The sequence below is a fragment of the Apodemus sylvaticus genome, chromosome 13 (assembly GCF_947179515.1).
Source record: "Apodemus sylvaticus chromosome 13, mApoSyl1.1, whole genome shotgun sequence".
Classification (NCBI taxonomy): domain Eukaryota; kingdom Metazoa; phylum Chordata; class Mammalia; order Rodentia; family Muridae; genus Apodemus; species Apodemus sylvaticus.
Genome location: NC_067484.1, coordinates 73,040,326 through 73,067,486, shown reverse-complemented (window position 1 = coordinate 73,067,486; position 27,161 = coordinate 73,040,326).

Below are 27,161 nucleotides of genomic sequence, written 5' to 3'. Positions count from 1 at the left end.
GGCAAGAAATTCATTGGGTCTATTAAGCAGGAGAGACAATAATAGGAAATAAAATATTTTGAGGAAAAAATTGTCACGAAAATCTGGTGTATCACAGCATGAAGAAAATATTTAGGGGGGTGTTTAGAAGCGACAGACCTGAGTAGAGTTGAGAATCAGGAACATCAATTCTCTCTCCCTCTCCAGCCTCTGAGCTAGGTCAGCTTAGTGAGCTTGAAGTAAATGTTGCTGTGCCTAGGCAAGTGCACTACCACCGACCTAAATCCCCTTATTTCAGCTTTGTAGGAAGAGCATTTTTTTTGTTTGTTTCTTTTTTGTCAGCCCTTCTTATTCTGCATACAAATACTCTGATGTTTTTCACAATTAGGAAATCACAGAAGTGAATAGCCTGGTATAATGATGGATAACTGAAGTCTCAATTATGTTTCTGACCAAGTGTTTTCTTCAGAAGAAAACCATAGTTCTTTCCACAAACAACTTGAGCACACAGATCTCCAGTAGATAGAAGTCAGGAAAGTCCTGACTCAGAAGTAGTTTGTAGTTTTCAAGCTGAAATTAGGAAGTATGTGCCTTTCTGGTCCCAAGCATTCTATTAAGGAAATCAATGCAGTACCAGTAATAGCAACTGGTTTATGAAGAGTCTGAGGACTGGGATGTCCTGGTTGGAACTGATTAGCACAGCAAGCTCTTGTTCTTCACCCCAGGGAAGATCTGGATGTGAGTAGAAAACCAAGGAAAGGGGGTGATTGCTCATCCATTGGAGAAGCCTCTTCCCCATCCGGTGCCTGGAAGGGGAGCTGGGAAGAGTGCCCTCCTAATTGTTTCTGGTCCTGTTCGCTTAGGAACTGCACAGAAAACTGACCTGGCTGATGCTGAGCAGGATTCGTCAGTTCTGGCTTCCTTTGCCATCCCTTGCCTATCTCTGCACAGTCACTGTCCTGGTGACCTTCACAATTCCTGGTAGAAAGAGAATCCACGATTCACAATCCTTGATTTAGGAAACTTCTTGCAAAGCTATGGGTAGTGACTGAGATAGCCCTTTATTTTCTTCTTTATGTGGTTGTATTTGCATATTTAGCTACACAGATATTAAGTGTTCAGGTTAACAAGTTTTGGCAACTGCCAACATTCATTAAAGTATCAAACAAGATATAAACCATTCCCTTTGCTCCCGACCTCCATTCGTGACTCTTTCCGGTCAGATCACCTCTCTTCCACTCGATATAACTGCTGCTGCCCTAAATTAGTGTTGGCCATTCTTAGATTTCACGTACATGAGATTAGACAGCTTGGGGGTTTTGTGTGTATAGCTTCACGCATTTATTTATTACATGCTAGAGTTCACTCTGTCATTTCCCCCATTTACTGTATACCAGATTTATACTCTGAACTATGCCATAGGTTGAAATTGAACGAAACCTGTCTGGGCCCCATTTGAAAGTGTCCTGTGGTATCAGTTGGCATACACTTGAGACGAGAAGCATTTAGCCGTGTACAACATTTAATACAAAAATCTGCCCTGTGTGTTCTCCAGACTTGAGACCCTCCAGCCCACATGGGATAGTATGATCATATCTGCTTGGGAGAAGGGATTAAGCAAGGTCAGCCCAGCTCCTTTTCCTGATCCTCTTTTGGGGTCTGTTCTGGTTACTTTTCTGTTGCCAGTAAAACACGGACCACAATCAGCATGGTAGAAAGGACTTGCTTTAATTTCGCTTTGTAGCCTTTCTCGGAGAAGCACAGAGCAGTGAGTCAAGGACCTGGGAGCGGAGACCACGAAGGGACATCGCTCAATGGTTTGCCCTTCACAGCTTGCACAGCTTCCTTTTATATTTGAAATTAGAATATAAATTAAACCAGTTCCCTCTTTCCTCCTCCTGACCCTTCCAGGAGCTCCTTGCTTTCCCTCATGGCTTCTAGGCCTTTAGTTGTTGTTATAGATAGTGAGATGTAGATAGACACATGGAATATATAAGCACAAGTGCTCAGCCCATATAAACTCAGCTTGCATTCTTATAAGACTGCAGAAGGTGTTATATAGTTTTATATAGTCCAGGACTACCTGCAGAAGGTGGCACCACACACGGTGGGATGAGCCCGCCCACATTAGCCTTCAATCAAAAAGTGCACCACAGACATGCCCAAAGACCAATCTGATGGAGGCAATTCCTCAGTGCCTTCTCAGGTGATCCTAGTCTTCATCAAATTGACCCAAACTAACCAGCACATCTGCCTGCCTCTAGAGAGCGCTGCCATCAGCCACAGAAAGTGAGAGGGAGCGCAGCCGTGGACCGTGGAGACAGTTGTGGGCTGAACTGATCTAATTATGCCAGAAACTGGATGAGCAAGTAAATTCCAAGACTGAGGCACTGGGGAAACCACTTGGCTCCATCTCTATTTCTGTGCTCGCCACACAAAATTTCCAGTAAAGATAGAGGTTAAGTAGATCATCTCCAGATCTTACCCATTTTAACTTAGTTTGTACTAAGAAAATCAGGTGTGACAAAATAGTTTCAAAAGACTGAAAATGGTTACACATAAACATATGATGAATGCCTGTGCAGAGTAGCGAGCTCATTACTGATGGGGCTATTGGGAATGTTCTTTAGTATGATACTAAGAAAATACAAAATGACAACACTTCCATAAAGAAGAAAGAAGCCCCCCCCCCCCCCCCACACACACAGCAATCCAGAACATGAGAACAGAAAGCAGCTAGCACCAGAGAGACTACATTCTCCAGAGGAGTCTACACTGCAGCCATTCTGCGCCAGTTGCGTTTGGATGTAGGTCTTTATAAGTCCGGTAATTGATCTGTTTGTTCAGTGGTATTTACTGTCTGGCCCATAGCTCGCGTTTGTGTGGGTGTTTGCCTATACCGAGATTTCCCACCTAAACACCAAGGCAGAAACTGGAAACAAATCGTGGCATTAACAAGAATCATTGATATTTGGCTCTTCTATCAACAATGGATTTAAAAAGTTCTGTTGTTCCTTGCACTAACACTTGGGGTGTGGTGCTAGTCTAATGCTAGCACTATACTGCCTATTTCATGGCTGCATTTGCTGGAAAAAAAAAAAAACCTATAGCTGATTGGTTGAGTAGATTTGTAAGGAAATCTAATAAAAAATCATTGTCCACATTTTTGGAAGGAAGAGAATCGTTGCATAATAAAATGCATACTTGGGGAAACACAGTTAAGACATAATTACATAGCAGGCCAGCTTATACCCTCTATGGTGGGGCTTTGGGTCAACTGCTTCATACATTTATAGTAATGAGATGAGTTAGACTAAATTGCAATCTTGGGGTTTTTTTTGTCTTTTGTAGAAATATAGCAGTGTTTAGACTCAGCTTTGTTAAGGCTAAAGGTGACAGAGGCTACAGGGACGCCCATCTTTATTGAGCGGAACTCCATGAATGTATTCACATATAGTGGGAATACTGCAGAAGGTGCTACCTGGAGCAGTTTGCAATAAGAAAAGAATGTATTGACTTTATTTATTCTGGAGCCTGGGAAATCCTCAGCCGTGCAGCTGGTACTTGAGGGACTTGCCCTTCTTGCCGTATTATCCTGTAGCTGAAGGGCAAAGAGACAAGAGAAAGCCGAGGTCAACTCATCCTTTCCTAAGGAACACATGCCAGTAGCTGAAAACTTACTCTCATGATAGCAGGTTTCACCCATTCTGAGTGCAGCACCCGCATTCAGAATTGACCTAATTGCCTTCTGAAGATCCCGGCTTTCGAGCAAGGCGTGGTAGTGCCTTCCTGCCATCCCAGCATCCAGGAGGAAGAAGACATAAGGACTGACACAAGTTCATAGACAGTTGTCCAGGGCAGCAGGACTGTAGAGCAAGATTCTGTCTCCAAAGATCCAGCCAAAGAGCCGGGCAGTGGTGGCGCACACCTGTAATCCCAGCACTTGGCAGGCAGAGGTAGGTGGATCCTTGAGTTTGAGGTCAACCTGGTCTACAGAGTGAGTTACAGGACAGCCAGAGCTACAAGAGAAAACCTGTCCTGAAAAGCAAAAACGAACAAAAATGAACAGCAAAATCCCACCTCTTAATAGCATCACAATTTATGAAATTTACGTTCAGGAAGAATCAGACATTGAAACCACAGTACAAGGCAAAACACAGACTCTGTATGTGAAAACAGAAAATGTCAAAGGGACCAAGTAGACACCGAGCATTTATCCTTTACTGAATTATTCAACGTCTTTGAGGCTTTCAACCAGATACACGTTCTGACACCCATTACAGTTCCCCTTGTTTTCCACAAGATTAAAAGAGCCGCTGTTCCTCGGGCTAATTAGTGAGCTTCACCATGGCCAAGGGACTTGCCCCTGAGATAGCTTGCCAATGGTGTACTGGTAGGTGGCCACACATCAGGGTATTTCCTATTTGAAAGCAGACTTTGGGAGAAATCGTATTTCAAGTGTTTGAAGCTATAATCATACATCGTAGGCAATTAGTGCTGTGTTTGTATCCAGCCGGTTCTTGTATCTCTGTGGTTTCTTTAACCTCCCTTCAGGCTTTCTCTGTAAATCAAATGGGTTAGGACTGCAAGGATCTCTCTCCATGGCTTAACTGTATGATGGTCTTAAGTCCTTTGCCTCCATCTTCCCGCGCCCCTTTATTCTTCCTTCTCTGTGCTATTCCTCTTTCTTTCTTTGATCATCCCCCTCTTCCTTCCCCTCTTCCTTCTTTCCCTTCTTCCTCTCTCTTCCTTCATTTTCCCTCCCCGTGTGTGTGTGTGTGTGTTTTGGTAGGGGGACAATATTGTAGTGTTTTAACGGGATGGCTGCAGCAAAAACAGTATTTGTAGAAACAACACACCCATTTCCCATGCACCCTTTTGCCTTTTAGCTCAGAACAACATTCTCCGCATGTCCCTTTGTCTGGCGGAGAAGATGGAAGGAGGACTAGACGCTCTGAGCTGGCACCTACTGAGGCTGCTGCTGTCAGCTCTGGCTTGAAAGACTGTGTAGGCCGGGCAAGCTGTACGCTTTCTTCTCGGAGCTAGTGTTCTTCCTGACACCTTGGATTGTTGGCCACAGATGGAGAGCTGGTCTCTTAGGTATCTGAATGGCCACCTTGAGTGTAAGTTCATCTCTCTCAAGGATGGCTTTCTAAAATCCAGCAGCAAGGAACACACAACGTTTGACTTTTCCTGTCCTTCTCCACGGCTGAAGCTGAAGTGGGCACATTTCCTCCGTGACATAAAGCTTTCAGGTTGGAACAGATGGGACTAAACTGTCTATTTCTCACCCCTCTTTATAAACTGTGCTGTGTGGATTTGTATAGAACTGACCTTTGGCACACGAAGCATTCTATCTACAGGTTCTACATTAGGCGTTACTGAGCCTGCCGTGCTATAACTAAGCAAGCATTGAATCAATTTGCTTAGACAGCTTCAGTTAGCTACCATAGACTTTAAAACAAACAAACATGTCAAAACCAAAACCAAAGCAACAACAACAACAACACCCAGAATTTATTTCTCACAGCTCCAAGGCTGAGAAATACAATATCAGAGATTTTAAGAAAAAGAAAAAAAAATTGGAGATCTCATTTTATAAGGCCATTAATCCTATGGGATTATGGCCTCATCCAAATGACTTATTTAACTTTAATTACTTCCTAAAGGCCCTGTGCTAAAAGCTTTATACCGTCATTAGAGCTTTGCACTGCAATTGTGGGAAAAGAGAACTCAGCAATGGTAAAATGGTAGGACCATTTTTGTTTCATACAGCTGTCTAGAAGCTTGCTCAAGGTGGATCCCGCGGCTCCCTGAAGGTACCACTCTTTCCGGCTCTGCATCTGCTTCAGTTCCCAAGGATGCAGGCTGCCTAGTTCACATCTGCTTACCTTATGGGCAGAAAGTCCGATTCAAAGTGTGTCCTGTTTATTAGGAATCAAACATTCCTCCCAGAAATCCTTAAATACCAATACTAATTAATGACGATAATTTTACCATACAGAAAACGTTATCATACTTGACTGAAGGGAGAGAATGCCACACACACATTTGAGTTTCGTGGACCAAGATAGTTTTGCTTTAAGCAGACTGGTATCCTGCTAGATAGATAAGAGATAATATGTTTGAGAAGTGCGTGCTACTATTCCCCAGAGAGCTAACAACAAAGAGACACGTAATTTGATAAAAAAAAAAAATAATAATTCAAGGTTTCCAATATTCTGGACCTATAAGTGACATTTTCCTTTTGCCTGCACAGATCTTAGTTTTCTCTGTGTGTATGTTTTCGGTATACGTCCTCATTCGCTGTATTCTTTTTGTGTTAAAACACTGATCTAACAGCGGCATCATATTGAGGCCCAGAGCCAGGCTTAGTCTCCACTGCTAGGCTCTAATGTAGCCGTCTTGGAAGCGAGAAGAACCCATGTACCAGAATAGGAAAAGCGTAGATGGCAGAGCTCTCCCACTAACCCTCTTTCCAGAAGGTGGAGACGAAGCTGCATTGACAAGAGAATGGCGATCTCACAAGGCCCCACCCCTACATGAGATGCTGCAGGCAAATAATGGCCTGGAGAATCATCAGGCTTCCCTAGGGACAAGGCCCCGCCCCCATTACCTTCATTAGGTTATCCAATCCGGAGTGGCCCGCTCTAAATACATATTTATATAAGTAACACGAAAAGGAGTCGGCTGGTTACCTGTGTATGTGTGCATTCATCTGTGTATTTCTGTGTGTGTGTGTGTGTGTGTGTGTGTGTGTGTGTGTAAGGATAATAAAGACAAAAATGAGGCAAAGTTATGAATTTTAGATGGAGTAGGGGGAATATGGGAGGATCTGGAGCAGGAAGAGAGTGGGGTGGGAAATAAATACAGCACTTCTACATGAAATTCTCAAAAATAAAATAAATGTTTAAAATAAATAAACAAGTAAATTAGTATTTTTAAAGAGAAAAGGTCTATGCGGCAATAATCCCATTTTGCCACTAGAGGGCACCACCGTCTAATACTTGAGAACTTGCTTGGCCTCATCCTTTAATGGGCTGCACATCGCTTTCCATCAGCAGTTATGTTATTTTGGCTTTCTACCAGTTGGTTCTATTTAGAATGAGAAATGCGTGTTTAAAAAGTTACACAAGTGTTCAGTTACTTATTCACCTTTTAATTAGTGCTAATTACTGCCCTAAGAAAATCCCATTCAAGACAATGCCAATGACAACACAGCGCGGTAGCTTTCCAGGTGTACACACTGTGGTATAAATGAGCCAGAAGAAAACTGCTCGGATGAGTTTAATTGTGAAGCTGCAAAGCTTCAGGGTGGCTTTTCAATCTTGGCTGCATACTGGAATCGTCTGGAGAGTTGACAAAAATGCTAATACCTCCTCATTCAAAAATTCTGATTTAATTGATCCCGGGTGTGGCATCTAAAGAATCAATCCTTGGGGCTGGAGAGTTGGTTCACCAGTTCGGAGCACTCGCTGCTCTTCCAGGTGATCCAATGCCTCTGGCCTTCGCCGGCACACCCGAACACGCCCACATACAAACACACACCCACAATTTAAAACAATAAGAATAGACAAATAAGGATTCGATTTTTAAAAACCAATTTCCTGGAGGCTTAGGTTGTGCAGCTTGGATTGACTGCAGCTGGCCGCAGTTATACCCCCATTACTTCATGTCTCAGTACTTAAAGGGACCAAGCCCACCACAAAATACATAGGAAGGGCACCCTTCTTCCGGAATGAAGGTATAGGTTCTGTATATCCACTCTCCTGGTGCACATTGTCACTGCAGAAATAAAGCGAAAGAGACTGTGTACCATCACGCCGTGCTTTATCAACAGAGCTGCTAATGGGCTTTGTGTTTCCAGTGAGCACTATTCCTGTTACAGGGACGTACAGACTGTTCCAGAGCTTGACCACATTGAGCGAGCATGTGATGGTTTGTATATGTTTGTCTCAGGGAGTGGTACTATTAGAAGGTATGGCCTTGTTGGAGGAAGTGTGTCTCTGTGGGTTTGGGCTTAGATATCTTCTTCCTAGATGCCTGAGCATGCCCAGTCTGTTCCTGGCTTCCTTTGGATAAAGTTGTAGAACCCTCAGCTCCTCTTGCACCATGTCTGCCTGGATGCTGCCATGCTTCTGCCTTGGTGACAAAGGACTGAACCTCTGAACCTGTAAGTCAGCCCCAAGTAAATGTTGTCTTTTATAAAACTTGCGTTGGTCATGGTGTCTGTTCACAGCAGTAAAACCCTAAATAATACAGAGCACAAGCACACAGCCTTTTGTAAGGATCAGAGAAGGGGGTTATGGGATATGTGCAGTAGAGACAGAGCTACCTGTCAGGGGGATGGACTAAAACTATCTCCTCACTTGTTCCTCAAACCCTTCTTGAAAAATACTCTTATTATTTCTGCATCACATACCATGGCCAAGGTCAGCTAGTGAGAGACCGAATCTTACGGCCCAGATTCTATCTTAGCGAATCTGACCTAAGGTTGAACTCAAGTTAACTAACAGGCTGTTACTTAGAATTAGTTTCCAGGTTACCCCCACCCTACCCCACGACAAGATCTGCATCTAGCACCAGTTTCCATGTTACTCTCTAACAAATCTGCACCCCAGGTTACAAGCCTGACCCTGGCACTTTACTCCCTAACAACCACCAATCAGGAGGAAAGCAGAAGTTAAGTTTATGATTTGGCTCCAGTACCAGCCAATTACATTAAAGGCCATAATGGCCCCCCAATCTGGTGTGTGCCAGGCTAGATACGCCTTTCTTGCCACTATAAATGCTTGCCTGAAACTAGGCTCAGGGCTCCAGCTTCCTGCCATGTCAGGGTTGGCAGGGAGCCCAAGTTTGAGTACAGAGACCCTAATGTGATTACATCATATTTGGCTCCTTGGTGGTCTTTTTGGGGTTCACAAAGATTTCCTGACACAACACAAGTGAGTGTGTGAGAGAGGCAACACTTTAGGGGATCCCACTGATATACCGCCATGCTTCCCCATGTCTAACCACCCTCGGAAGCAGAGTGCCTGCAAACAGATCAACAGCGTCTATTATTTTCATATTCTTGGTTACTTCCTGAGCTGTGAACACCCATAGCTCTTAGCCACGGTACAGAGAGAAACAAAACACTGAAAGGACACATGATGTCTTCACAGTTTAGATCCCAGTGCAAACCCTCATCTCTGGCATCTCTGGAATGTCTGTCTGTCAAGCCTTATTGCGATGCCTTCCCTCCCCTCCCCCCATGCCTCATTAGCATGTTGGAATTTTAATTTCCAGTGTAATACTATTTGGAGTCCTTTAGATGACAATAGGTTACAAGATCTTGTCCGCCACGTACTGTGTTGGTGTCTTTATAAAAGAGTCCCACAAGAGCTTCCCTGACCCTGTTACCATATGATAACAGCTGGAAGCTGACATCCTCGAACCCAGAAAGTCTGTGCCAGACATCACATCTTCTGGTGCCTTGATCTCATGTTTTCCAATCTCCAGAATTATAAGAAATTAGTTTCAGTTGTTTAAAAGTCACTTTTGAATGCTATTTTGTTATAGCTGTCAAATGGATTATGACACCCAAACACTCCGAAAAATTAGCGTGCTTGAGTAATATCAGTCTTTAAACAGAACGAGTACTGCATTAAATCTGAACAGTCATCTGCATTCATTCATAAAGCAGCCATGATAAACACAGGCCATGTGCTGTTTCAACTGCAAACAGTTGATGACTCATAGATCCCTCTCCCAAGAAACTCGGAGTCTGTCACCTAGACAATGTGAACTGTCATTGCACAAGGGTGCTATAGAAGAAATCCTCCAAAGCTCAGCAATAATAACTCACAATAGCTGGAGCTAATCAAGTCCTGACTATGCATTAGGTGATAAGCTGGTGGACAGAGGGTTGAAAAGAGTGCTTACAGCTGGGTGGTGGAGGAGGCATTTGCCTCTAATCTCAGCCCCCAGGGGGCAGAGGCAGGAGGATCTCTTTGAGTTCCAAGACAGCCAGTACTACAGAGAGACTCTGTCTTAAAAACCAGAAATCAAGTCAGGTAGAGTGATGCATGCCTTTAATTCCAGCACTCTGGAAGGAGAGGCAGGCAGATCTCTGTGAGTTCAAGACCAGCCTGGTTTACAAAGTGAGTCCAGGACAGCCAAGGCTACACTGAGAAACTTTGTTTTGAAAAACCACAAAACAAAAACAAAAAACAAAGCAAACAAACAAGAAACTGAATCAAATATGGAGACAAAGTATGGAGCAGAGATTGAAGGAAAGGCCATCCAGACACTGTTCCACCTGGGGATCCATCCCATATACAGCCACCAAATGCAGGCACTATTGTGGATGCCAAGAAACTTATGCTGACTGACAGGAGCCTGATATATCTGTCTTCTGAAAGGCTCTGCCAGAGCCTGACAAATACAGAGGCGGTTGCTCACAGCCAACCATTGGACTGAGCATGGCCCCCAACTGAGGAATTAGAGAAAGGACTGAAGGAGCTGAAGGGGTTTGCAACCTCATAGGAAGAACAACATTACTAACCAACCAGACTCCCCAGAACTCCCAGGGACTAAACCCCCAACCGAGAAGTACACATGGCGGCAGGACCCATGGCTCCAGATGCATTTGTAGCAGAGGATAGCCTTGTTGAGCATCAATGGGAGGGAGGCCCTTGGTGCTGTGAAGACTCGATGCTCCAGTGTAGGGGAATTCGAGGGTGGGGAGGCAGGAGTGGGTGGGAGGGTAGAGGAACACCCTCATAGAATCAGGGGTAGGGGAGATGGGATGGGGGCTTGGGGGAACCGGAAAAGGGGATAACATTTGAAATGTAAATAAAATATCCAGTAAAAAGAAAAGGAAAAAAAGAAAGTGAGCCAAATAAACAAACAAAATGGATTATTATGAATTCCATTTGGTGTGGAAGGTAGTAATCTACATACCGAGAGACGGGGAAACTAAGGCAGAGAGTTAAAATAACTTGATTCCAGTCCTCCAAGAGTAGACTTTAATCCAGACCCTTGCACTCTGCAGCCTGAAGTGAGCATCTAAGCAGTCCTCGGGCGGGTCCATCTCGGGCGGGTCCATCTCGGGCGGGTCCATGAGCTCCCTGCAGTGAGCCCTGAACACTCAGACACTCACGTCCAGAGGCTCCCACAGGAGGTGTACTGAAGTCACATGACAAGGAGTTGCCATCTTTATTTTACTTACTTTGATCCCATTGATTGAGGTCTACGTTTGAGATATTATAAAGTCAAACTGGCACCCAATCAGGCAGGTTATTTACACTACAAGTAGGATGGGTCGTTTATGCCTAACACAGACACTGGGCACCTCAGGGTAGAGTAGGAGAGTCACACTTGGGGAGGTCTTTTTGTTTTGTTTTGTTTTGTTTTTGTTTTTTGTTTTTTGGATTTTTGGTTTTTTCGAGACAGGGTTTCTCTGTATAGCCCTGGCTGTCCTGGAACTCACTCTGTAGACCAGGCTGGCCTCGAACTCAGAAATCTGCCTGCCTCTGCCTCCCAAGTGCTGGGATTAAAGGCATGCGCCACCACTGCCTGGCTATTTAGGGGGGTCTTAGGCACTGAATGGAGATCCAACTAGTGGGACAACGGTGAGTTCCCATGCATACTTTTGCTGGGATGTGGGAACAAGAAATGACCCTTCTCATCACACACACACACACACACACATACACACACACACACACACACACACACACACACACGCATGCATACACACAGCCTCACATAGGAGTCCACATATATATATGGCACTGAAGTGGTTGGTGAACCTGAGAGGTCTGTAAAGTCCCCAAACACAAGATATCTTGAGAAGCCTCCCTCAGCTGAGAACATCTCTGTCAGTGTCTTTGTTGGGTCAAAGGGCTGTGCCTATCAAAATGCAAACAAAAACAATGTAGCTAGGTCATCTGTTTAAGCTCTCTATCCATCCCCTTCCTACTTCAGGGGAAGGCACACAGCAGAGAAAGGACTGTGCCCTACAGGTGCTGCTATAGCCTGAGGAGATGAGGACACAACAGAGATGGAAGATGCTGAGGTCAGAAGGATGCTGCCGATGCTGTCCTGGCCACCAGCAGTCTCAGGTCCTCAGGACCAACTTCCATCAAGAATTTTCCTTCATTCAGGAACTGGCTAAACAGGAAGACTCAGGTGTGTTTCTACCATTTCTTCCAGTGTGCTTGCCCTTCAACAAGCAAGACAAGAGAGTATGGATCAAAATGTAGAAGCCCTTAAAGAGGAAACACAAAAATCTCTTAAAGAAATACGAGAGAACATGGGTCAACCGGTAGAAGCCCTTAAAGAGGCAATACAAAAGTCCCATAGGGAATTATGGGAGAACATGGCTCAACATGCAGAAGCCTGTAAGGAGGAATCACAAAATCCCTGAAAGAAACACAGTAGAACATGGGTCAACAGGTAGCATCCCTTAAAGAGGAATCACAAAAATTCCTTAAAGAATTTCAGGAAAAAACAAACAAACAAGTAAAGGAACTGAACAAAACTATCCAGGATCTGAAACTGGAAATAGAATCAATGAAGAAATTGCAAAGTGAGACATCTTTGAAGATAGAAAACCTTGGAAAGAATTCAGGAGTCAGAGATGCAAGCATCAACAACAGAATACAAGAGCTAGAAGAAAGAATCTCAGATGCAGAAGATTCCATAGAAAACATTGACTCAACAGTCAAAGAAATGCAAAATGCAAAAAGCTTGTAACCCAAAACATCCAGGAAATCCAGGACACAATGAGAAGACCAAACCTAAGGATTATAGGTATAGAAGAAAGTGAGCATTACATCTTAAAAGGCCCAGTAAATATCTTCAACAAAATTATAGATGAAAACTTCCCTAACCTAAAGAAAGAGATGCCCATGAGCATACAAGAAGCCTACAGAACTCTAAACAGATTGGACCAGAGCAGAAAAGAAACTTTACTAAAGCTCAAAGCACACATTGCACCCCACACAATAATAGTGGGAGACTTCAACACCCCTCTCTCAAAAATGGACAAATCATGGGATCAGAAGCTAAACAGAGATACAGTGAAACTAACTGAAGTTATGAACCAAATGGATCTAACAGATATTTATATCTGTTACATAATAATCCTGTCATATAATAATAAAAACACTAAATGCACTAAACAAAGAAAGAATATTAAAAGCAGTGAGAGAAAAAGGTCAAGTAATATATAAAGGCAGACCTATCAGAATCACACCAGACTTCTCACCAGAGACTATGAAAGCCAGAAGAGCCTGGGCAGATGTCATATAGACCCTAAGAGAACATATATGTCAGCCCAGACTACTATACCCAGCAAAACTTTCAATTACCATAGATGGAGAAAACAAGATATTCCATGACAAAAGCAAATTTACACAATATCCTTCCACAAATCCAGCTCTGCAAAGGATAATGGGTGGAAAATGCCAACACAAGGCAGCAAACCACACCGTAGAAAAATCAACAAGGTAATCTTTCAACAAATCCAATAGAATATAGATACATAACCAGAATCTTACTTTTAACTAAGAAGATAACAGTAAGCAACAATCACTTTTCCTTAATAACTCTTAATATCAATGGTTTCAATTCCCCTATAGAAAGACATAGACTAACAGACTAGACATGTAAACAGGACCCAACGTTTTGCTGCATACAAGAAATCCACCTCAGTGACAAAAACAGTCACTATTTAAGAGTCAAAGGTTGGAAAACAATTTTCCAAGCAAATGGTCCCAAGAAACAAGCTGGAATGACCATTCTTATATCAGATAAAATTGACTTTCAACCAAATAAGATAAGGTGGGACACTTCATACTGGTCAAAGGAAAAGTCTACCAAGATGAACTCTCAATTCTGAACATCTATGCTCCAAACGCAAGGGCACCTACATTCATAAAAGAAACTTTAATAAAGTTCAAGGCACACATTGCACCCCACACAATAATAGTTGAAGAGGGATTTCAACATCCCACTCTCAAAAATGGACAAATCATGGAATCAGAAGCTAAACAGAGATACAGTGAAACTAACTGAAGTTATGAACCAAATGGATCTAACAGATATTTATAGAACATTCCACCCTAAAGCAAAAGAATATCCCTTCTTCTCAGCACCTCATGGTACCTTCTCAAAAACTGATCATATAATTGGTCACAAAATGGACCTCAACAGATATAGAAATATTGAAATTATTCCATGTATCTTATCAGATCACCACGGCCTAAGGCTGGTCATAAGCTCAAACAAAAGCAATGGAAAACACACATACACATGGACCTTGAACAATGCTCTTCTCAATTACAGCTTGGCCAAGGAAGAAATAAAGAAAGAAATTAAAGACTTTTTAGAATTTAATGAAAATGAAGACACACCATACCAATATTTATGGGACACAATGAAAGCAGTGCTAAGAGGAAAACTCATAGTTCTGAGTGCCTCCAAAAAGAGAATGGAGAGAGCTTACACTAATAGCTTGACAGTGCACTTGAAAGCTCTAGAACAAAAGGAAGCAAATACCCCTAAGAGGAGTAGACAGCAGGAAATAATTAAACTTAGGGCTGGAATCAACCAAACAGAAGCAAACAGAACTATACAAAGAATCAACAAAACAAGGAGCTGGTTCTTTGAAAAAATCAGCAAGATAGATAAACCCTTAGCCAGACTAACCAGAGGGCACAGAGACAGTATCCAAATTAATAAAATCAAAAATGAAAAGGAAGACATAACAACAGAAACTGTGGAAATTAAAAAAAATCATCAGATCCTAGTACAAGAGTTTATACTCAACGAGGTTTGAAAACCTTGATGAAATGGACAACTTTCTAGATACATACTAGGTGCCAACGCTAAAACAGGATCAGATAAACCATCTAAATAGTCCCATAAGTCCTGAGGAAATAGAAGCAGTCATTAATAGTCTCCCATCAAAAAAAAAAAAAAAAAAAAAAAAAAAAAAGCCCAAGACCAAATGGGTTTAGTGGGGAATTCTATCAGATCTTCAAAGAAGAGTTAATACCAATGCTCTTCAAACTTTCCCACGAAATAGAAACTCAAGGAATACTACCCAACTAATTCTATGAAGCCATAATAATGCTTATACCTAAACCAAACAAAGACCAAACAAGGAAGAACTTCAGACCAATCTCCCTCATGAACATTGATGCAAAAATACTGAACAAAATCCTGGCCACCTGAATCCAAGAATGCATCAAAAGAATGCAGGGATGGTTCAATATACAGAAATCTGTCAATATAATCCACTACATAAACAAACTAAAGGAAAAAAAACCCACATGGTCATTTCATTAGATGCTGAAAAGGCTTTTTACAAAATCCAGCATCCCTTCATGATAAAAGTCTTGGAGAGATCGGGAATCCAAGGCCCATACCTAAACATAGTGAAAGCAATATACTGCAAACCGGTAGCCAACATCAAGTTAAATGTAGAGAAACGAAGCAATCCCACTAAAATTGGGGACCAGACAAGACTGCCCATTCTCTCCCTATCTATTCAATATAGTACTTGAAGTCCTAGCCAGAGCAATCAGGCAGCAAAAGGAGGTCAAAGGAAATACAAATTGGAAAGGAAGAAGTCAAAATATCACTATTTGCAGATGATATGATAGTATACTTAAGCGACCCCAAGACTTCTACCAGAGAACTTCTAAAACTGATAAACAACTTCAGCAAAGTGGATGGATGTAAAATTAACTCAAGCAAATCAGTAGCCTTCCTCTACTCAAAGGATAAACAAGAGGAGAAAGAAATTAGGGAAATGACACCCTTCACAATAGTCACAAATAATATGTCATACCTAGGTGTGCCCCTAACAAAGCAAGTGAAAGATCTATATGACAAGAACTTTAAGCCTTTGAAGAAAGAAATCAAAGAAAGTCTCAGAAGGTGGAAAGATCTCCCATGTTCATGGATTGGTAGGATCAATATTGTAAAAATGGCCATCTTGCCAAAAGCAATATACAGATTCAATGCAAATCCTCATCAATCCTCATCAAAATCCCAAATCAATTCTTCATAGATTTAGAAAGAGCAATTCTCAAATTCATATGGAAAAACAAAATCCCAGGGTAGCAAAAACTATTCTCCACAATAAAAGATCTTCTGGGGGAATCACCATCCCTGACCTCAAGCTCTACTACAGAGCGATAGTGATAAAAACTGTTTGGTATTGGTATGCAGACAGGCAGGAAGATCAATGGAATAGAATTGAAGACCCAGAAAAGAACCCACACACATACAGTCACTTGATATTTGACAAAGGAGCTAAAAACATCCAGTGGAAAAAAGACAGCATTTTTAACAAATGGTGCTGGATCAACTGGAGATCTGCATGCAGAAAAATGCAAATCGACCCATTCTTATCTCCTTGCACAAAGCTCAAGTCCAAGTGGATCAAGGATCTACACATAAAACCAGACACACTGAAGCTTATAGAAGAGAAAGTGGGGACAAATCTTGAACACATGGGCACAGGGGAAAAGTTCTTGAACAGAACACCAATGGCTTATGCTTTAAGAACAAGAATCAACAAAATGGGACGTCATAAAACTGCAAAGCTTCTTTAAGGCAAAGGACACAGTCAATAGGACAAAAAGGCAGCCAACAAATTGGGAAAAGATCTTTACTAACCCTACATCCCATAGAGGGCTAATATCCAATGTATACAAAGAACTCAAGAAGTTAATCTCCAGAGAGTCAAATAACCCTATTAAAAATGGGGTACAGAGCTAAACAGGAAAATCTCAACTGAGGAAACTCGAATGGCCCTAAAGCACCTAAAGAAATGTTCAGCATCCTTAGTTATTAAAGGAATGCAAATCAAAACAACACTGAGATTCCACCTTATACCAGTCAGAATGGCTAAGATGAAAAACTCAGGGAACAGCAGATGCTGGAGAGGATGTGGGGGGAAAAGGAACACTTCTCCATTGTTGGTGGGATTGCAGGCTGGTAAAACCACTTTGGAAATCAGTTTGGTGATTCCTCAGAAAATTAGACATATTACTACCTGCTGACCCAGCTGTACCACTCCTGTGCATATACCCAGAAGATGCTCCTACATGTAATAAAGATACATGCTCCACTATGTTCATTGCTGCCTTATTTATAATAGCCAGAAGCTGGAAAGAACCTAGATGTCCCTCAACAGAGGAATGGATACAGAAACTGTGGTATATATACACAATGGAGTACTATTCAGCTATTAAAAACAATGAATTTATGAAATTCTTAGGCGAATGGATGGAACTATAAAGTGTTATCCTGAGCAAGGCAACCCAATCACAAAAGATCACACATGGTATGCACTCACTAATAAGTGGATATTAGCCCAAAAGCTCAAAATACACAAGTTACAATTCACCCAGCACAGGAAGCTCAAGAAGTAGAACTTAAGTAAGGGTGCTTTGGTTCCTCTAAGAAAGGGAACGAAATACTCACAGGAGCAATAAAGGAGACAATGTGTGGAGCAGGGACTGAAGTAAAGGCCACCCAGAGACTGCCCTACCTGGGGATTCATCCTATAAACAGTCAACAAACCCTGACACTACTGTGGACGACAAGAAGTGTATACCAAAAGGAGCATGCAGTGGTTGTCTCCGGAGGGGCCCTGCCAGAGACTTACAAATACAGAGGCAGATGCTAGCAACCAACTATTGGACTGGGCATGGGGTCCCCAACGGAGGAGCTGGAGGGTGGTCCAGAGGAGCTGAAGGGGCTAACAGCCCCATGGGAAGAACAATGATTTCAGTCACCCGGATGCCCCAAGACTCCCAGGGACTGAACCATCAACCAAGGGGCACACATGGTTCCAGCCAAAAATGTGGCAGAGGAAGGCCTTGTTGGGCATCAGTGGGAGGAATGGTCCTTGGTCAGGTAAAGGCTCAAGAGAGGCCCCAACAAAGGGAAACTGAGGGGGGGGGAGTTGGGAGTGTGTCGGGTGAAGGGACATATATGTGGAGGTAGGGGGAGGGAGGAGGGGTTGGAGGTCTTTGGGGAGGGGGAAATTGGGAAAGGTTTTACCATAGCAATGTAAATGAAGATGATAGTCAATTTAAAAAATAGAACACACACACATGTATGTATGTATGTATATATGTATGCATGTATTTATGTATGTATGTATGTATGTATGTATGTATGTATACATTTATATTTAAAACTATTCTTGACCAGGTATCTGTATTCTGCAGGCTAGGTAGGTGTTGTGTAACAGTTTCCTTAGAGTTTGAAACATTCCATCTATCAGGGAAGCTTCTTAAACAGAGGGCAAACTCAAAATAGCTTCAGGAAGTCCCTGAAACTGATCAGATTCACTAGGCCTCTGCCGGTCAGAGTAAACAACAAAAGCTGAGAGTCACTCTTGGATGAATCCAAGCTGCTCAGAAGACTCTCAGATACAAAGAAGATCCTGAAGGTGCACCTGGTGCCCAAGACAAGCAAAACCCAACTGAGCTGCTTGGACGAGATCTAGGCCAGCTGAGGTCTATAGAAAGGACACTTTCTAACCTGTTGAACTGCTGAGATTATGTAGTGTGCTCAGGGTATGATGGCCAACTTTATGTTTAAAAGTTCAAATTTTCTGTGCTTAAGATAACTATAAAGCAAAACTGGGCTTTCAAATGTTAAGGCTGTCGAAACTTGATCTTTGTAATTGCCTGGTTGTATTAGTCAGGGTTCTCTAGAGTCACAGAAATTATGGTAAATCTTTATAGAGTAAGGGAATTTGTATGATGATTTAAAGTCTGTAGTCCAACTCCCTAACAATGAATGGAAACAATAAATGAACTCAGCAGTGAAGCCCAAAGATCTAGTAGTTGCTCAGTCCCACAAGGCTAGAAGATTCCAACAGATGTGCAGGCAAGTAAATGCAAGCAGGTGAGGAATCTTCCCTCTTCCAATGTCTTTAGGTAGGTCTCCAGCAGAAGGTGTGGCCTAGATTAAAGGTGTGTGCCACCACACCTGGATCTGGGACTTGTTTTGTCTCAGGATGACCTTGAACTCAGAGATCTTCTTGCCTTAGTCTCCTGGGATTCATAGCTACTATGCCTCAAGATCTCCATGCCAAGATCCAGGTCAGAAACTTGTGTTTCCTAGCCTCAAGATCTGGATCACAGGTGAGCCTTCCAATTATAGATTGTAGTTCATTCAAGATATAGTCAAGTTGACAGCTAGGAATAGCCACTACACTGGTCTTGTGCAACTTTAGCAAAACTATTGTTTATGTAAGATAATAGGTCAGGAGGTCAACTGTTCTTTCTGCTTCTGTAAACAAGCTCGTTTTACTGGAGATAAACAGGGTACCTGCCTGACATTTGTTTACAAAACAGAATGCAACCTTCTGATTGCAAGATAAGTGTTTGCACGTAAACACAATGTTGTAGGCTTAGTTTTTTTTGTGTTTTTTTTTTTTTACAATTTATTTATTTTATTTATATGAGTACACTGTAGCTGTTCTCAGACACATGAGAAGAGGGCATCAGATCCCATTACAGATGGTTGTGAGCCACCGTGTGGTTGCTGGGAATTGAACTCAGGATCTCTGGAAGAGGTCTTACCACTTAGCCATCTCTCCAGCCCCAGGCTTAGATTTTTTTTTTTTAAACCTACTTTAATTAGGGTACTTAAATACTTCAACCTCTCTTCTAGCCCACTGATCAGAGGTAGTGGAGAAAGAAGATTAAAAGGGAAAGGGGTTTGTGGACCTGTTTAGAAGTAGTTCTTCAGGATGGTTCCAATCTTCATTGTCAGAATATCGGCAGTCCAGCCCAACAGCAAACACCAAACATGAGTCAGTAGCAGCCATCCAATCCAGAAGAGACTGAAAGGCACGGCCACATTGGCACGAGTCAGTAGAAGCTGCAAGAATCCGTCAGAATACCACAAGTTCTTTGGTGCATTTCTTTCTGTGAAGACCATGGAAGTGTTCTCTGTCTAGCTCAGTCGGTAGAGCATGAGAGTCTTAATCTCAGGGTTGTGGGTTTATGCCCCATATTGGGTACCACCTATAGGCTTAGATTTTTTTCTCTAAATCTTCTTTATTTAGGGTGTGAAGTGTTGCAAGGCATAGCAATGCAAGAGCGTCTTCTCGCTGTCTGTGGGATTATATTTATATTCTTTCCAAACATCCCACACCCTCTCAAGCATCCACTCCAGCAAAACATCATAAGCCCTCTCACGTGTCCCCTTCAGCAGAACACCCGCTCACAAGGCAGCTTCCAGATAAACATCATGTGACACAACTGGGTTTCCAAAGAAACCAGAAATTTCCACTTCAGAATGTGATTTTATGTTCCTTGCCTTTATACATCCCCGATTAATGTGACTCAGTATACATTTGGGAATCCTGAGAGTTGGGTATAGTCCTGGTACCAGTATCTGCGTAAAAAAAAAAAAAAAAAAAAAAACCCTCTTCTTTGCTAAAATATATTCACGATCAGACTAGTGAATCTCTAAACAACCTCAGACCCATACCCCAGGTTCCCAGCTCTATAAGCTGTCACCTGTCCTGCAGCGGGCTTTGGGGAGGCAGCTGTCTTTGAGTCATTCTGCTCTTGTCAATAACCCCTCACACATATTCCTGTAACTAACCTCAATAAACTTCATGGTTGACACAAGTTGGACTTTGATGGTATCTGTAGTTTTGCCTGTGGAGGGATCCCTATCTGGGGTGGGTAGATGTGTGTGTTGCATCTCCCCAGGAAAAGTTTTGTCACACAGCATAATTGGCATCTGAACAGAGACACATCAGAACAAGGTGGAGAGAGATCAGTGCATAGCCCTGGCTGTGCATGCAGCTGAGGTTGAACAGCCTGAGGGGGGGTAGTGTCGATGGAGGAAATCCTGCAACAGTCACCCTTTTCTCTGTGGTACACGTTAGTGTGCCTTCGTGGAATGACACCGGATGAATGGCTCATGCTATGGCTAGGGAGACTGGCAGCTAAGTCCGAGGGCTCAGGATAGGAGTGTCCGTGGGGGTGGAGGGCATCCCAGGGCGATTGTCTTCATTGTGTGGTAGGAGCGCCTGATGGATGAGTAGGATCCACCATGTGAGGACAGAAGTGACCCGGAAACAGTTAAAGTTTTAGAGAAAAGTTCACAGTCTTTAAGATTAGTGTTCAAGAGCTGAGGTTGTCAGCAGCAGAGGCAGAGGCCGCCTGGCCTCGGTTGTGTGTAGTTAGAAACGCATCTGGGGCAGAGATGGCCGACCTGACAGAAAGCTGTTTGTGGAAAGGAGCAATTATAAAGCGACAGGGCGATGACATCCTTGGTGTTAGCCTCTGGTTTAGCAAGTAAATTAGATAAAAAGAAGGAGGGAGGGAGGGAGGGAGGGGAGAGGAGAAAAGTAATAAAAATATATTCCAGTCCAACTTTTAGAAAAGAGAGAAGCTCTATAATCCAGTACACAGGTGGGGACATTGCAAACAAACAAACATAGCAGTAATCAGAAGTATCAGTGCCTTGACAAATGGCTGCCAACCCCCTAACTTCCATGAGTTAGAGACCACGTTTTTTCTGGCTTTTTGATATGAAATTTATAGCATAATAAATCTAAAGGAGACTTTACCTCTCCTTCCTGGCTTGCTATTCTGGTCTACCAGGAGAACGATAGTAGAAAATAGAAAGAGATTACACCTACTTTATAACATACTACGGAAATTAGAAGTACATTTTGTGGAAACTTTCTTTCTTGATAAATAGAAATTTACCCCTGAGGGGAAGCAATTAGAGACCAGCTGAGGCTTTGAAGTGTGGAGTTTAGATGACTGCTGCTGGCATTCTCTCTCGCCCTGTCTCTGTCTCTGTCTCTGTCTCTGTCCCCCTCTCTCTCTGTGTGTCCTGAGGCAGAGTTGTGATTGGTTGATAGTAGCAGGTTTAAATCAGTGATGTGCTCACATGTTTGTAACTCCCACGTAGAAATGAGAACCCTGACCTTTGGAATGCAGGGACTCTGTCTGTGTTCTCACCTCTTTCCTGCCATGGTCCAGTCCAATCAGACACTCGTTCTTAATAGCCCAAAGTCTCAGAGCTCTCTATCCATTAACATTTCATTAGTTGACTTTTTCTTTTAAACAAGAATGAGCCAAGATGAATATGATAGGTAATCTTTATTCACTTGATGGGCTCAGTATCACCATCGAAACAAATCCCTGGGTGAGTCAGTGAGGTAGTTTCTAGATTGTATTAACAGAGGTGTGAAGACTCAACCTGGACGTGGGCTGAGGTCCTGAACTGGAGAAAAAGGAGGAAGCAAGCTAAATCTGGTCATCAGCTGACTTGTTAACTGAGGACCCCACGTGGCCAGCCGCCTCAAGCCGCCATTACCATAACCTCCTCCCTAAGATGGAGTATATACCCTCCAAGCCTGAGCCATCACAGGGCCTGTGAATCAGAACAAACCTTCTTCCTGAAATTGATTTTGTTAGGGATTTTGTCAGACAAGTGAGAAAAGTCACTAATAGGAAGAATATAACTTAAATTCTTTCTTTACTGTTAACTTAATGATCACTACTCTGCCATGTTTGTTCTAGGGAGAGCGGGCGGGCGAAGGGACCCTGGCCAGCTCGAGCATGGCAGGCATGGCTCTGTCAGGCCTTGCCCTTCTTCCCTTTCCCTCCACTTTGCTATAAATTAATTAATTAATTAATAAGTTAGATTACATTCCTGAGGCTAGCCCCCAAGTTCTGTTCCCTTATTTGGCCAATGCCTTTTCCTGAGGCTGACTACCAAGATCCAGCTATCAAAGTATTGAAGTCCAGCAATCAAAGCCCCTTTAGCTCACATAATTAGCATGCCCAATTAAAATTAAGCACCTCACCCTAACACTGGACTTCTCCTTGTACCTTCATAAACTGCCATTTTCCTATGTGCCACATCTGTCTCCTCTCTATCCAGAAGTAGTCCCTTGTCCCAGTCCCCTCCTGGACAAACACCCCCCCCCAACTCCTGTCCCTTGATCCCTTCCCCTCCCCCTCATCCTTTATCTCCGGTGTTTTTCTCTTATTCAGTGTCTTCTGCCCCCTCCCCCCCCCAAGGCAAGTAAATCTCCTTTGTGTTGAGAACTTGGTCTTGGGGGTCCTGATCAGAAACTAGTTTCTCACAATGGGCAGAATCAAGCATTATTAAAAATTTAAGGATCCACAAAACCCCTATTTTGTAACACCTGTATCCCGATTCTATTTTTTTAAAGATTTCTTTATTATTACGTGTAAGTACAGACACTCCACTCCTGAAGGGGGTGTCAGATCTTATTACGGATGGCTGTGAGTCACCATGTGGTTGCTGGGAATTGAACTCAGGACCTTTGGAAGAGTAGTTGGTGCTCTTAACGCTGAGCCATCTCTCCAGCCCTCCCAGTTCTATTAACAGACAAATATTTACAAAAGGAAGAGTGAAGTGATGTGGGTACCCTTACCTCCACTGTTCCATTGGTGGTTTTGTTTGTTTTCCGAGGCAGGGTTTCTCTGTGTAGCTTTGGCTGTCCTAGAACTCACAATGTAGATCAGGCTGTCCTTGAACTCGGGAGATCCACCTGCCTCTGTCTTCCCCAGGGGTGGATTCAAAGGCATGCATCCCAGACTGTGTCTTTACATAAACAAGCAGCTCTCTGTCCTGCAGACCGGATGCAAACACTACAGTATTTTCATAGAATTAGTCCTTTTTACTTGAAGAAACCATGTTAAACCTAAAAGAAATTTCTGTGACGGAGGGACAGGCAGGCTTGAGTTCCGTCTCTCAGCACTGCAGCTCTGACGGATTACCAGCCTTCTCAGATGGCTGAGCAGCACCGGACTCGGTGCTGGAGTTTCGGCTTGCCCGTTACTCCACAGTTCCTGGTTCGTCCACCCAAGGCACGGTTTTTGTTTTCTTCTTCTCTTTTACAAATCTGTTTTTTTTTTTTAAAGATTTGTTTATTTATTGTATGTATATGAGTACACTGTCAATGTCTTCAGACACCCCAGAAGAGGGCATCAGATCCCCATCATAGATAGTTGTGAGCCACCACGTGGTTGCTGGGAATTGAACTCAAGACCTCTCGGAAGAGCAGTCAGTGCTCTTAACGGCTAAGCCGTCTCTCCAGCCCTTGTGGTTTTTGCTATGACTTTTTCCATGTGCTCTATCTTTTTGTGTTGATTTATCACTTTAAACTTTATACACAATTTTAGTTTATCCACTACTGTCGTTAGGGAATGAACATACAAATACATGTGTCCACACCTCCTTTTCAACCAGAAACTTTCCTATAATATTGCAATTGTAATTTTACACATCTGTCTCCTTGACTGATTTAGTATCCTCAGAAAATGCCTGAGGAATTCTTTTTGAAAAGAATAGAGTAAGAGTTAATTTGTTTGTTGTAAGCATCACCAATTCTCAGGACACAATTATTTTAATTAATTTGAAAACAGCACCTTGGTAAAACTGAGTTGGAGATAGATGGGGAATCTTCATCAGTGTGGGCCACACTCTGACAGTGCTCTGCCTCTGCCAACCGGTGCGAGATTTCCTATTCAGTTCTCATTACTCTTTTAATCCATTTATCTTAATATAAGCTGCTTTCTTAGGCTTGAAATAAGATTAAATCCATCCCAGAGAAAAGCAGAACAGGCATGGAGCAAACAGCTGTCTGTCATTTTGTGTCAAGAGCAATAAATCTCGTCTGATGATGAGATGCGGGCACACTGTGATAAATTCTCAGCACGGCCACTGCTGTTACCCAGAAAGCAGTAAACATGGCACTCCAGGAATTGCTTTTGATGCGCAAAATCTCACCCAGGAAATGATTTGTTCCCTTTCTCCAGAACCACTGGATCGATACCCTTTCTGTATGAAACCCCCATATTCTTTCTTTTCAGTGTATTGCACATTGATTTTGATTTAATATAGAATGTGGGAGAATCGAATCGGTCTTATCTTGAACAGTCCGCTTACATGCGTGCCTGTTGACTTTTAGAGGCCGAGTCCTATTACACCTTGGGAGTGGAAGGGTGGGTTGGACTTACGTTTTGTTCCTCAGTTTAAAGCTTTATCAGTGATGCTGTCGAAGATGAGAATGCTGAGCTGACTCGTAAATAAAACATTAAAATCACCACTTCTTCACCTACCTGCCCTTCCGATTTTTCACCCCCACTCCTTTGACGGGGTTATAGTTAATAACTGGAAGAACAAGAACAAAGTACAAAGACAGAAAATAAAAGTAAACCCACGACCTATCACCCACTTCTTGTTGCTCTTGGTTGTCAGGAACAATGGACACACCGGGATTCACTGAATCGTTATGGACACACCATATCCTCTCTGTATATGTGCACGTGCAGTTATTAATGTTTAAACTTTTCTCAAATATTTGCATATCATACATAGCTTTAATTCCTTTTCACTTGATACCACACATGAAATCCCACATTTAGAAATACACTGTTTAACAGCTGTGACTGTTGGTGGATGGCCACATTTAATAGACACCCTATGGATGAAAGCTTTGGTAGTCACCCTGGGTTATCATAAGCAATGCAATAAACATCACAGCGTACAGTATGATGTACTCAGACATGAATAGTAAATATCTAATCAAGTTCTCAAATATATTATTTCCGGAACACATGCATGGATAGTCAATATTTTGGTAGACATTTCTAACACTAGTTTATACTCAGACAATGTGATGGTTTGTGTATGCTTGGCCCAGGGAGTGGCACTGTTAGAAGGTGTGGCCTTGTTGGAGTAGTTGTGTCACTTTGGGTGTGGTTTAATACCTTAGTCCTAGCTTCCTGGAAGTCAGTCTTCCACTAGCTGCCTTCAGAGGAGGATGTAGAACTCTCAGTTCCTCCTGCACCGTGCCTGCCTGGATGCCACCACGCTTCCGCCTTGATAATGGACTGAACCTCTGAACCTGTAAGTCAGTCCCAATTAAATGTCGCTCTTATAAGAGTTGCCTTGGTCATGGTGTCTGTTCATAACAGTAAAACCCTAACTAAGACACACTGGCAATGCATAAACTCTCAGAGGTTTCCACTCTGTAAATGTCATCAAATTTTAAAAATCTCATTTCTGCGATTGTAAGTTAGAATTTCTCTCTCTTTTTTTCTTACACATCCCAGCATCCCTCCGGTGTTTAAAAGGCATTTATATTTACCTTTCCATGGTTTGTCTTCTCATATTCCGGACCAGTCTTCTATTGGGCAGTGAAATTGTGAAAGCTTCTGTTAAAGGCATTCATTCTTGTCATGTAAATGTTTTTCCAGATTTTTATTTGTTTGAAGTAGTTTATTATAGAATGTACATTTTAAACAAAATACATTTTGTTTTTTTTCTTAAACATTGTTTATTTATGCGTATGCATGTGAGCCAGGATGAGCACGAGAGCCCTGCACGAGGTGCATGCCATGCACGAGGTGCATGCCCTGCACGAGGTGCATGCCAGAGTCCCCAGAGGCCTGAAGGGGGCTGGGATTCCTGGGCCTGATGTTGAGAGCTACTGTGAGCTGCTACTATGGGTGGTGGAGCCTAGCCTGGCTCCTGGGCCAGGGCTCTGAGGGCTCTTAACTGCTGCATCATCTCTCCAGCTTGCTTCCCTCTGGATTCCTGAGGGCGTATGTTGGGGAGAGAAAGACGGGTGGCTGGGAAACAGACAAAATGCATCCCATGATTTTTGTTTTGTTTTGCTTTGCTTTTTAGTTCTGTTACTTGTGTTCCCTGTAAACATGCTGGAGGGGGCATGCTGTGCTTTGGTACGACCCGCGGCTCCACCTGCCACAGCACTGCTATTCAACTTTGGAAATGCCTTGCATTTATAATGTGGCAAGCTTGTGACTTAGCTGAGGTATTATGCAGGTCAGTTAGCTCCACACCAGAAAGCTAATTCTCCAGAGGAGTCACTCCACACTCTTCTGTAATTCTGATTCTTATCTAGTCCTAGTCTCTGACTTTAAAAACAATATTCTAGCTTGCTCAATATTAGAAAGGAATCCCACTAATGAAAGACAGTTATTTAAGGTATATATTACTATATGTACATATATGTACATCTACATATATATACATATAGTATGTATGTACATGTATGCATGTATATGTACATATATTACTATATGTATATGAAAATATACACATATATGGAAATATACATGTATATA